Source organism: Botryllus schlosseri, chromosome 10, assembly GCF_051294905.1.
Source record: "Botryllus schlosseri isolate E-star chromosome 10, Bs_hap1, whole genome shotgun sequence".
NCBI classification, from domain to species: Eukaryota; Metazoa; Chordata; class Ascidiacea; order Stolidobranchia; family Styelidae; genus Botryllus; species Botryllus schlosseri.
Window position 1 is genome coordinate 3,233,766 of NC_137245.1, and position 11,573 is coordinate 3,245,338.

Here is an 11,573-nt window from a genome sequence, read left to right on the forward strand (position 1 = left end):
AGAGAATAAATCGAAAAAAAAAATGCGGAAGCCCAGGCATCGAGATTTAGCTCAGTGTCACACCGCAGTCCAATAACGAGAGTGGGTTGATATAGAAATCATACTGAACCATTGTAAAAGTGACGTTTCTTCGTTTATGCATAGAAAATTTCACATTGTAAAAGGTAGTATTCAAGGTCCATTTTTGTTTAATACTGAAACTGTCTTGAATTTGAAACAGGATTGAACCAACGTGTTTGTGTTATGATGTACCTAGTAATTGGTGCGAGCAATTCCGCAACTGCTGCTGTTCAATGCCTTTACCGCGTTCTTTCCAAGCATCTTCATAAGGATAGACAGCCCCAACCAAACAATGTAAGTATGCATGTATGAATGATGGGTCCTATGGTGATTGACGAAGTTGGTCATCTATTCTATATTCCGAAATAATCAAAATGGCGATTTTTACCAGCACCTATACCAGTGATTCCCAAGTGCGGCCCTGAGGGCCGCATGCGGCTCCCAGATGGCCTTCTTGCCGCCCCCAAAATATATTAAGAAATCGATTTATGACAACAGAATATAAATATAAAATATAAATATAAAATATATTTATAAAGTACTCTTGCTTGACTTGGCCTCTATAGTTTTTAATTACAGAATTGCAGGAAAGTTGTAAGTGTAGACTGCTAACGTTACGTCACTGCTGTTTCAATGCAATGTGGCCCAACTTTCCAGTTGAACGAGCAGTACATATAGATATAATAGATATAGGTAGCCTATTGATAACTTTTGAAACCGGAGGAAAATCCTGAAAAAATGGTAATTTTTTCCCACTTCGTGGTCGCTTGACTAAAAAAAAAGAACAAGAGGCTCAACTCCCGGAAAATACAGTTGAACGGGCAGTAGCTATAGATATAAATAGGCATTTATAGCTTTCAAAACCGGAGGAAAATTCTGAAAAAATGTAAATGTTTCCAATTTCGTGGTCGCTTGACTAAAAAAGAAAAAGAAGCTCAACTCCCGGAAAATACAGTTCATCTTTCACATTAACCGGTGGTTGATAAAAAAAGGGTCAACTTTCCGGTCCAGCTCCCGAAATAGTCACCGTAGCGTTCCCACAGTGCTGACGTAAAGTATATTAGTCGAATTTACCCTTATATGTAACCAAAATCATCCGAAAAGAAGACATATCATCTTAAAAGAGGACCTATGGAAACTCTATGATAACTAGATTTGCAACACGTGACTCGCGGTTGAATACGCCGAAATGCACACTGCTTCGTCGGCTAAAAGCAGCATGATTAGTAATCCTATAGTCAGGGCCGTAGCTGTCGCACCCCAAACCCCCCAATTGAGGGGGGCCAAGCTCGAAGGGGGCACAACATTATTTCGTGAGTTAGTATAAATTATAGAGTATTTTTTTTAAAAAATATACAACTTTAAAAAAAAATCGCCACATATCTTGATTATTAGGCACTCTTCACCAAGAAAAAATACGCAAGATTTATAGAAATGGGCATATCACCATTGGCCCTGACAGCACCACAACGCACCAAGACATATAAAGTTTTAGGCCATGTAACATGAGACTCCAAGATGTGTGTCAGAACGATCGGCAGCTGACAAAAAACTTCGAAATACCAGAAAACTCGTTATATGTACAAAATACATATAGGTTTAATTGTCCATATAGGCGCCTAAAAGACTGGCACCGAATGTTGTTGTCTTGGCACTCTGAACCTCACAAGACAAATACCATCCCGCAAGAAAGAAAGGTATATGCCAGTGAAGAAATACCAATCTGAAATCGCGTGATCTTTCAGTTTAGTCCGTTTGGGCATGTCTACATTTTTTGATAGAGCAGACAGGAGGTCACGAAATAACAGCATGTGAAGAATTCATACTTAGGGGCCCGTCCGCCCGAAGATGTTTAATTTTACGTGGACTGCAGTTTCAAAAACACTTCTCACTCAGCTCTACCGGTTAATCTGATTACGTGGGTAAAGAGGACAGCCATGCAATTCCCGATCTTATTCACCGATTTTACATGAATTATCGAAATATTCGCGCGTCCCGCTGTCTCACTAAACAGTACAACTTTAATTTCGTTGCGAAAGCGAACAACGTGATGCGGGGTCAGTTTATCACCCTATGGGTGTCTGGGGTCCTGACGAAGTGCTGTTACAATCCCGCCAGCGGTTATACCCCCGAAGATGTTCAACTACTATCGAGGGGGCCTATACCTTTTAAAACACACCTCACTCAGCTCTACCGGTAAATCAGTTTACGTGAACAGAGACAGGATGAAAATTGATAGCAATACACGCAATTCCCGATAATATTGACCGATTCAGTCATGAAACTAAAGAAATTTCTCGCGCTTTGCGCGTTTAGGCCAGGTAAGCTCACTCAACGGACACCCAATTCAGCAGATAAGTAGCGGTAAACAGCCCAGCAAACACCCGATATTCCATGGATTTACTGGTATGTCCACAATTGTTCCAACTCGTCCCACCTCCCAAGGTTAGTTACTGAGGACTTGCTCAGTTTGTCACAAATTGGACGTCCAGTTATGTAACTCCAGGTGACTTCCAGTGGAAGAAATTTTTAGAATCTTCCTATTCCCGTCACCAATGAATATTCCAGAGGATGTCATGGTGGTCAGTCACCTGGATGCCACGTACATGGGAGTTCATCAGGATGCCCCTACTTGGATATCGTTTTCATGGAGTCCAGCTGGCTTGTTCAAAATAAAGACTCTCTCTCTCTCTCTGTTCAAAATGGCATATTATCATTATTCATCCCCACGTGGGATGCACAATTGCACATGCACATCTCGCGGACGAAATCGTAAGACATATAGGCTATATAGCCATTTATTGGTGTCCTGTTTTTTTTTTTTAAATAGAATATATCGCAATCCTGCTTTGTATTGATTTAATGAAATTGTTAATAAGCTGAACTATAGGCCTAAAGAGACATATAGCAGGACCCAGGCGTGCACCTGCACAACTGCACAGTGCACATCATGGCGAAATGCGTGTTCTGAATATGTATACTATCCCAATATGGTGAAATACAAGAACAAATATGAGCATCAAGGTGAAATTTTGATGCATGTGGCGGCATTACAACGTGATTCAGTAAGCATGATACGCCATGACCAATCAATGATATATATCATTGGACCAATTGACCATTCGTAGCGTAGCACACAACACGTCAAGTCTGGTATCTCAACAATCGCGGCCCAGACAGCCTTCTTCTTTCTCCGTCACGTGATACCTGCTCAGTGCAGCGCGACGGCGCGTGCTTCTGGCATTTGAATCTGAGTTGATGTCTGTGTGACTGATGCGACGAGTTTCTTAATTCTTAGAGATAATGGACGCAGACAAAACAGTCATTGATTAGATTGAGAAGCTGTACGAAGCGAAAGCTGAAGACTTGCTGTCTGTTGTTAGTGTTGTTGATACAGAAACTCTACCCGAACCGCTCCAACAGTGAAACAGTTTGAAATGGTAAGAGTTCTAATTAATAATGATATAGAATGATGCGTAAATAGACTTAACCACCGTATACACTTCTTGTGAGCGTAATTTAGCTTCTCCTTTTTCGTTGATAGGTTGTGTTCAATATCGATAAATGGTAGAACACTCATTGTTTGTTACGCCTCGTTATTTCTTGGAATGCAGATACGCCATACTGCATGTGAAGTGTGAACACGCTGCAGTATGATTGAAACGCCATAAACACCTATTTGGTGATTCATTCCAATAGCAATGTTTTGCTGGTCGGTAGACTGAATGTTCCTCAAGATAGTGATAAAAATATCTCATGTATTTGCGCGGTCAAAGGCATTTATATATTGCTTGATCACTGGCTAACTCTATATGGATTGTACTAGTTTGGTTGCGCCTGAGACTGATTGCCGCCATTGTGGATTATTCCCAATTAACAACTCTTGCTAAAAGTATTCTGCTGACTTTTCCTTCAAAAACCGGATAAAATGAGTACATTTGCTGAAAAGTATGTCCCATATACAACCTATATGAGTAATTGATTATGAACAAGTGCAAGTTATACTTTGATTATCAAAGTATAACTTGCACTTGTTTGATAGGATACCATGATTGATTATTATGTAGTTCATTATTAATGACTATGCCCCTTTGCCTATATGGAATCTCTTTCCATTTTTTGAAATAAATCCTGCGTGATGAGAGCTTTTCTATATAGAATAATTAAGGAATTAAACAGAAAATCCTGCGTGACGTTGCCACCAATTCCACTCCGGCCCCTTTGTAGTACATGATACGCTCTTGCCGTGGCCAAATTCACCCTGTATATATAGCCGCACCCCAGACTGGAATCGGTGGTTGTTTTCGACAACATGTTGTGCGTGACAGACACATTTCTCGCGTGATTGAAAAATTTCATTCGCGTGGCGGAAATATTTTTCGCTCTGATTCGATACTGAATTACTTTTGAACGACAATATGTGCTGAAATAGACCTGGTATACACCGGACTAAAGTTACACCGTATATTCGCTGTTGCGCGAATGCCACGGTTGCTTGCGTTCATTGTAAAGCGCAAGCGCCTCATTCTGCATCTGGACTATGATATCGCTTTGTGACGTCAGCAGAATTCATTAATCGGCGTGATGAGATATAAATGCTCGCGTGACAACTGATGTTAATATACAAGCACATTGTCTAAACGTGATAAAAGGCATTATTTAAGATTATGTTGACTCCCTCTTCAAGTTGAGGAAATGCATGTGCCGCAATCAAACCCTCAACTAAGAGCCGCGGTTTGGCCTTTATCGCCCAGCGAATCTCGGCTATCAAAATGAATTATCGAATTACCATTGATGACGTAATCATATTCTGGGTGATTCACAGTAGCCAATATTCTCGCCAACAGTAACCTGATAACTGATTAGTGTGTAAATGTACTATAGGCAGCATGCTTGCACCCGCATCGGTTTGTTTTTGTTTCGCGTACTGTCAGATGACTTTAATACAACCATTCTGATTTTTTACCTAGATATCAGCAATGTCCGCCGTTGGTGATGACCACGTCAAGCAGACTGCACGAAGAATGCATTATAAAGTGTGTAGTGTACCGTCAACATAATGAAGTACTTAAATACATCATGGGCTTCAACTTGACAAAAAAGAGCACGGAACAAGTGGTGCCTGTATAATATCATTTTCTGTAAGTTGAATGGTAGGCCTACCTATCATATGCGAAAATCAATGTTCAGAATCTATTCTCAGGCACGGGATACGAAATCCATTCATCAGCAATACGAAGTGTGGCGCCAGGCCCAGGCAAGAAAGTTGGAGAGCAAACGATGGTAAAATGAATAGCTTCGATACAATTTGCAAAAACCGAAGGTGGTTAAAGAATTTAGTGTTGGTACTCAATCAGTCGTAGCATCATATCATACATTTCTGCTCAAGTTCAAGCAGAATAATTTGCGATAAATTTATGAAAAGTAAATATTTTCTACACGCTTCGCGCAACATGTAGTCATTCGATTTCTTGCTTTTAATATTGTTACCCCTTTTTGAAAATGAATAATATTGTTACCCCTTTTTGAAAATGAATGAACGCCTAATGTATCAGATTGAGTCCAACTATATTCTCGATTACGAGACAAAGTGTCATTCAACATATGCGACCTAGCGTTTGCGCTCGCAGAAAGACCGTCGACTATGAAACCTTAGGGTTGTTCAGATTTGAAAAATTGTCAGGAAACTTCGACCATTGTGATCCAAATGATGGTTTAGTACATAAAAACACTTTTATGAGCTATTATGGTCATCTTCATCGTTATCTTCCTTTTCCGCAAAGCCCCTAAAGATCCTGAGGTCGTTTCTCCTTACTACAGCTGATACACCAGAGTGTTTACGTTCACGCAGTGCTCCGTAGTGTTGACCGTGTAACCAGTTTGTAGCTTTTGTGCAGTTGTCAGTTGAAAACGGTTGTGTAGAAATAAGAAAGGGCAAGGTAATATATTTGTTTTCAAAATTGTACTTGAATGCTGACTTATAAATGTCAGATGTATCTCCGTTTTCCTTTTCAAAATCTGTCTATCGTGTTCATGGGAAGCATGTATTAGTTGCACGGGTAACACTTGTTTGTTATGGATCGTACATCGAGTGAGCGCCGTTGGGTTGCAAGTTGAGAACAAAGGCACCTAGTTTTTAGCCAGTAAATGCTATTGAAAGGTCTGTAATGTGTAATGTCAGTAATATTTTTCTCAATTTTAGTGTATCTTTAAAAAAACAAGTTATATAATTTGATGGTATAGTGCAATTTAGTTGAAGAAGAATGTCTGAAGAAAAGCGGAGAAAGGTTGTGTCAGACCCACCAAAAACAAGATCAAAGTCGGGTCACTACTTGATCGGATATTCATCTGAGTGTATAAGTCATTCCAAGTTACCGACTCTACGTCAGATTCTACAGTATTTGCTATATCTGAAAGAAAACTGCCCTAAGACTACCAAAACGCAAGAAGTTCTTCTTCAAACTGTTAAAGAGGTTGCCAAAGTATGGAATATGGCAAGAATACCCATGAAACAATTGCAGAACATTGTTTCCATGCTGCGAAAAGTTCATGACACTTGGTATGATCTTAAAAAGAGCAAGGATCGGTCAGGTGATGTTGGGGGGAAGCGCCAAGCATTTTGTGATAAACTCGATAAGTTGTGGGACATTGGACATTCCGAAGCAATATCACTTATAAAAAATGATTCGCAGTTGTCGCCATCTCAAAGGAATGAAGACGTCGCATTTTATGTGGACCAACAGCATTCTCGCAGTGCACGACTCGCAGGAAAAGATAATATCTTTGAAAGAAGCCAGGCACAGATTCCAACTGAGATCAGTGACTATACCAATTTCAGCATCTGCGAGCACAAGTTCTAGTGATGAATTTGTCACATTAATGTCCTCGTCATCTGGGGAGGAAACCAGTACTCCACCCTCTGAATATGATGCTGCAATCAAATATCCATCATTTATTAAACTTCAAGCCCCAAGAAACTTGTTAGATGACAAACATATTAGTGATGTGCTGGACCGTCTAAAACTGACTGATAACCAAGCAACTATGCTACTTAGTGCTTTCATACAGGCATGCGGAGGGGATATTGACGACTTTGTGCTATCCAGATCAAGTATAAAGAGACATAGAGAGGCTAATCGCCTTGAGGTTTCGCATGAAATATTTGAATCATTCCAACAAGACCTACCCAATCATGCTGCTATACACTGGGATGGAAAGTTGACAGAAGACAGATTTGGAACAAGCTATGAAGCATTGGCTATGATATTGTCTTCTTATCCTCAGCATACAGATGGGATGTTACTTGGAATTCAGAAGATTGATCATGCAACAGGCGAGATTCAAGCAAAAACTGCATTTCAATTGATATCGGATTGGAATCTGCAGAACTCCATTTCTGCATTGGTATTTGACACAACATCGAGCAATAGTGGGTGGAAAAAGGGGGCTGCAAAGTTATTGGAAGACCTCATAGGTAAAAAAATGTTGTATCATGCTTGTCGCCATCATGTATTGGAGTTGGTAGTAAAGAGTGTTTGGAAATGTATCTTTGGATGTCAAACCACGGGTCCCGAAAATACAGTATTCAACAATTTCAAAAAAAAAACTGGACAAAAATAGACAGAACTGCTCCAACTCGAATTTTGGAAGTCCCAGAGGATTACAGTGAGAGAGCTGCCAATGTCATAGCTCATTTGACACAAGCCTTCAACAAAAAAGATTTCTTTACTAGGGATGACTATAAACTCTGCGTCATCAACACCTTAGCTATCTTAGGTGCTCAGTTTCGTGCAAATCATCAAAGGCCGGGTCCCACTCATCATGCCAGGTGGATGGGAACTATTCTATATTCTCAGAATATGTTCATGTGGGCTGATCAGATGCAATATTCAGAATGTTTCATTCGTCAACTGAAACGCATGAACTTGTTTCTAAGTTTATTCTATGTTCCCGCTTGGCTGGATTGCAGCATTGGGCGCGACGCTCCAGGGAACGACTTGCGTTTCATTCAAGAGATGCACGGATATACAACTACCGACAAAGAGGTTGCTGAATCTGCTTGCAATAAGTTGATGAAACATCCATGGTACATTGTGGAAGAAACTGTGGTTTATGCCCTATTCTCGGAAAAAGAAAGTTACCATACCAGAAAAAGTATTGCAAGCCGGCTACTGGAAGTTGAAAAACCGCAAACCTATCGACGGGGACCACCTGTTTTCTCGTCGGAGAGGACTATAGACGGGAGCACCACTTTGGCTGATTTAGTGGGCCCTCAGTCATGGCATTTGTTCATCGAATTTAAGTGTTCTGGAGAATGGTTGAATCAGCCTGTGAAACAATGGCCTGAGTATGAATCATACAAGATCATGAGTCGTTTTGTTAGTACTGTTAAAGTCGTGAACGACGCTGCGGAACGAGGAGTCAAACTCAACACCGACTATGCTGCTATCATCACAGATGATGAACTTCGGAAGAAAAGTTTGCTGCAAGTTGTTGCGCAACACCGCCAGAAGTATCAGAGCTTCAAAAAATCTGCACTAAAATTCATTTAAGCCCTGCCTAAAACTTGCTTAAGTGACTGGAGCATGCCGCGATCCATTTTTTTTTGGTTTTTATGCTTACTAATTCATAACATATTTTCAGTGATAATAACAATTGTCGCAAGCCACGAAAATGTTATGATGTAGGCCTACTGATATTTTTGGCAATAATCTGCTTCATAATTTGATTGTGCAAAATGTTCTCGCAATAAATTCATTGAGTTTCAGAAACATACATCTTCTTCACTTGACTCTATTCTTGTTTCAAGAGCAAGCCTAGTATCATGAACTTGTAGTACTTTCACAATGTTGCTCCATAGATATCCTTGTCATATTCCACTCTATGGCAACAGGAGAGTCCTGCGTTTTCGTCGTCTTCGAGCAGAAAGAGATTACTCAGTATTTTGCAAATGAACCGAATTTGAGGCGGAGACACTGACATTCCTACATTACATTCCTACTTAATAGTTCTTTCACCAACAGTCGCAAAGTAAAAGTCACCTGGAAATGCATGCATTTGTTTCATTCATACAACAGCTGTAGCAGTAGGCCTACAGATTACAACACATATTCCTGAAGGTAGCTCAGGTATATGTAGTTCAGTGCAATTGTCAAAAAATATATCTTAACTCGATATTTCCCGCATTTATACTGTTATTATCAACTGCAAGCTTCCCTAAAGGTACAATCATCACCGCTGAGAACTGCTTTGCATTATGAGCTAGGTAAACACAGTCAGGGGAATCCCCAATAATTAGGAGAATTGGACCCTGATCTTTGGGGGCTTTGCGGAAAAGGAAGATCACGATGAAGATGACCAAAATTGCTCATAAAAGTGTTTTTATGTACTAAACCATCATTTGGATAACAATGGTCGAAGTTTCCTGATAATTTTTCAAATCTGAACAACTCTAATGAAACCTAGGCACAAAATGATTGATGCATGTTGGTCGAAGCTTTCGAAATTGATATGTCCAGGCGCTGAATAGTCCAGTCCTGGCAAACTAAGCCCAGCGATATACTGCAGGCCCGCAATATAGTCAAGTGACAATATTATTGAGCTATGAACTTCAAAAACTTTTCGCGCTTCGCGCGGCTAGTAGCCCGCGCAATATTTCGGCGTTCGAATGTGGCCCTTTGGCTGAAAAGGTTGGCCAGCCCTGCACTAGTGCGACAACAGATATTGTAATTATATTTTTGTGAAACTATTGTCGTCACCATGTAACTTGCATGTATCAGTTCCGTTTTGGCGTTTGTGCTTCTGTTTTTGGTAATTTTTTCATAGAACTCGGAACGCAATATGCATTTTTCCGCAATCGATATTTGCAGTGTTAAGGGATTATTTAATGGAAGTATTTCTTACGGAAATTTCAAACGTTGCATTGCATCAAACAAGCATTGTTCAATCTATGCAGAATTGCTGGGCGGTCTGTATGTTTGACAGCCCTGATGTAATGGAATTTGGCTTCTTGCCAACATGGGTAGTCGAAGTAAAAGTAGTCAGTACTGCTCAAGTAATACATGATTTCTAGTGAAGTATATGTAGTGGTTTACAAGACATGTTAAACCTACCTCTCAAGGAAGCCGTTAGTGTGATGTCGTAAATTTGGACGAGGTGTCGCTTGATTTTTGCATACAACCGTAAGTGGCATTTAACAAATTAAAGTATTCAACGTTGGGACTCTAGTGGAAGTAGAAGTAACAGGAATTTATACTGGAGTATGTAATGATTTACGGAGTATGTTAAAACTACTCCAAGTTGAAATTGAAGTTGAAAGGAACTCGAGTTGTTTGAAAATGGTAGATTGGGTTGTAATGTTTCATTCTTTTACCATGTAATGGTCCGAACATGGGTAGCCGAAGTAAAAGTAGTTGTTTTTGGTACTTAAGCTGAAGTAGAAGTAACATCATAAATTTCAACTGAAGTAGAAGTAGCAATTTTCAAGGTATGTCAAGATTATTTCAAGTGGAAGTAGAAATATAAGTTGATAAGTACTCGAGAAGTGGTCTTCGTCGAACAGGAGTTAGTTCTCAAGCAGACATGTACCGGTAAGTAACGTAAATCTGTAGTGAAGCATATGTAGCACTTTCCAAGGCGTTGTATAACTACATCGAGCAGAAATAGGCAACATACGGAATTCACTGACATTGCTGTATATATTTCAGCCACAAGCGCCGAGAAAAAACGTTTTGGTGCAGCCACTTGTGATTGACGACGAAGAAAAAGAATAGGCACTCGTCATCTGCAAACGGTGCATTGATTTAATTCTTGCAGAATGAATTTGTTCTGAACGCTTTTTGTAATGCTCGTTTTAAATTGTTGCGGTTACTTTATTCCTGCGATACCATTCTTTCATTTCATCAATCTTTTGCACATGGACTGTTCCATTAGCTTCGAGTTGTCCCAACAGTTGCAGTGTCTTATATTCCTGTGACACCTTTTTTTATGTAATTAATGCTTTTTTACCCTGACTATTTGTCATTAGTTTGAGTGGTATTAGCAGTTGCTGTTTGCTAAACTCCTGTGACACATTTTCTGTGATTGCTTGTCGCAATATGATTTTTTACTTCAGCCTTGACTGTGTTAAGTGGTAGTAGTTCTCGCCTTATTTCACATTTTGTGTTTCGTAAATTAGATAGTTGTAGTTTCGTTGATAATAACCAATATCGTATTTGTATTTTGCCAGTTTCATTCCCCACTCACCCAATATACGCTGTGTGTGAGCTGATATGATGTTCTATCCCATGTTGTTAGTCGTGAGGCGTTGAACCAGGTATGGAGTGGAGATGATAAAGGGGGCGAATGACACTTCCATAGGGAGTGGCGTCATGTCCACAGTACGTCAGGCGTGTCCATAGGGAGTGGCGTCATGTCCACAGTACGTCAAGCGTGTCCATAGGAAGTGACGTCATGTCCACAGTATGTCAGGCGTGTCCATAGGTAACTACGTGACGTCCAGGCCAGGTCAGCCG

General features: G+C 40.1%; 1 long non-coding RNA gene across 1 annotated transcript; it reads left to right on the forward strand.

Moving 5' to 3' along the window:
* Window positions 1-3,361: 3,361 nt before the first annotated feature.
* On the forward strand, window positions 3,362-11,329 carry LOC145448369 (uncharacterized). The gene is made up of 4 exons (XR_013917886.1): window positions 3,362-3,500; window positions 5,031-5,201; window positions 5,264-5,343; window positions 10,767-11,329. It is a non-coding gene; the product is annotated as an uncharacterized LOC145448369 (long non-coding RNA).
* The last annotated feature ends 244 nt before the right edge of the window (window positions 11,330-11,573 follow it).